This window comes from Octopus sinensis, linkage group LG26 (genome assembly GCF_006345805.1).
Source record: "Octopus sinensis linkage group LG26, ASM634580v1, whole genome shotgun sequence".
Lineage (NCBI taxonomy): Eukaryota > Metazoa > Mollusca > Cephalopoda > Octopoda > Octopodidae > Octopus > Octopus sinensis.
This window is the reverse complement of record NC_043022.1, coordinates 20,177,763-20,180,262: the sequence shown is the minus strand read 5'-3', so window position 1 is coordinate 20,180,262 and position 2,500 is coordinate 20,177,763.

Sequence of the window (2,500 nt, the reverse complement as noted above, 5' to 3'; positions counted from 1 at the left end):
GTTGGTCAGTTTGACCAGGGCTGATAAGCTGAAGGGAACACCAGACTCTAGTCTGATTTTTTATCATGGTTTCTATTGCTGGGTGCCCTTCCTAACACCAACCACTCCAAGAGTGCAATGGGTGCTTCTATGTGTCACCCCCACGGGTGCCAGTTATGTGACACCAGCACCAGTCACATTGTTTCCATGACGCCCAACGCTCAATGGTGCTTTTTACATGCCTATTTCTTTACTACCCACAAGGGGCTAAACACGTAGGGGACAAACAGATTAAGTCGATTACATCAACCCCAGTGCGTAACTGGTACTTATTTAATTGACCCCGAAAGGATGAAAGGCAAAGTCGACCTTAGCGGAATTTGAACTCAGAATGTAACGGCAGACGAAATACGGCTGCGCATTTCACCCGGCGTGCTAACGTTTCTGCCAGCTCGCCACTTTTTACATGCCACAAGAAACTCTCAGAATCTTTCCAGCTTTATTTTATTTTTAAATAAATATTGTTTAACTATTTGCTTATTTATTTAACTATTATTGTTATTATTGTTAACCTGAAGAGTGACTATAATTTTAAATTGAATTGATTTCCGATTAAATTTAAATTTAATTGTAATTCGAATTTAATTATAGCCATGAAACGTATGTAATTTTTTTTACTTAATATATATTGATTATTCATTTTTATACTTTTTGCGATCTAGTTATATGTTTTAAAAAATATATTTTATTTTTTATTTCAATTTGGTTTATATCTATCATTGTTTGAATTGCATAATAGTGGTTTTTCTCTAATTTATATATTATATATTTATATTGTGAAATTTGATTTAATACTAAATTGAATTTTTCCCTGTAAGCTTGGAGTTATACTCCCTAATATTATATATATAAATATATATATATATATATATATATACATACACACACACACACATAAGTATATACATATATATGTATGTGTGTGTTTGCCTACCAACTCCACTCATAAGGCTTTGGTCAGCCCAAGGCAATAGTTGAAGACACTTGCCCAAGGTGCCATGCAGTGGGACTGAATATGGAACCATGTAGTTGGGAAGCAAGCTTCTTACCACAGAGCTATGCCTGCACCTATATATGTATGTACATACTTATTCTTCTCAGACGTACCTGGATCCCACCTAAACGAGATAAGAAAAGAGGAAGGTTTTGGCACTAGGGCTGACCATTAACCCCATTCTGGTAACATAATACCAAAAACAAGATGACATAGGTAAACTACTTTTATTGTTTTTTAATGCAGAGAAACAGATTTACGAAAGAGTTAATAAAATGCCAAAAGGAGGGGAAAGAAATATTAGTGTTGAAAAGGTTAAATATGTCATTCACTGCTCCCACCATCACCACCACCACCACCACCACAATCCTCATCAACATTACCGCCATTGAATTACCATCATCATTACCATCATCATCATCATCATCACAAAACCACCACCACAGCTACATCCTATACTGCTACCAATGTCATAAAAATCATTTCACCACCCCACCACCACCACCACTACTACTACCTGTACTGCTAACATTATCATCAACATTCCTTCATCATCACCACCACCACCACCCAACAACACTAGCATCCCATCTCGTCCAAAACAAACAATTCAATGGAAAAAAAACTAAAACAAAAGCATAAAATATCCCAAAATTTAAAACAAGAAAAAACAATACAACTTTGAGACTTTGAGAGGATTTTTTTTATCAAGGAAGTGCCAAAATGCCCTAACCTTTAACAACATCAAATATAGGTGAATCTTCAGAAATGTTCCCTAATGCCAAAATTGAAAACATTTTCCCAAAATCACTGTCATTGTTTAGTAGCTAAATGATAACTCAAGTGGCAGGAATTTCACAACACATTCTCTCTCTCTCTCTCTCCCGCATATAATAATAGTATAGCAACAGTATTTTACGAGGAACTGTAGAGGTAATGGTGGTAGTGAGGAGGGAATACACATGCATACATATGCCAACATATGCATGTGCAAACACATACATACATACATATAATATATACATATATATATATATACATATATAACTAGATAGTGCAGACGTGCAAACACTTACACATCTCTAGGCAGTAACACACACACAAACATGTCAGATACACATGTACTTTCTCACCAGCATATAGAAGATAAATATCATACACACAGACACACACACACACACACGCAACAAAAGCCATAGTGACATTTGGAGAAACTCAGATGAGTGGAAAACCCAACCAACACCACCACCAAAGACACACCAATAAATACACAAAGTACATACATAAACATATAAGCATATATATATATATAGATATTATATATATATATATATATATTATATATATATAATATATATATATATATATATGTAGTATATATATTATATATGTATATATATAATGTATATATATATATATGTAGATGTATATATATATACGCTATATATATATAGTATATATTATACG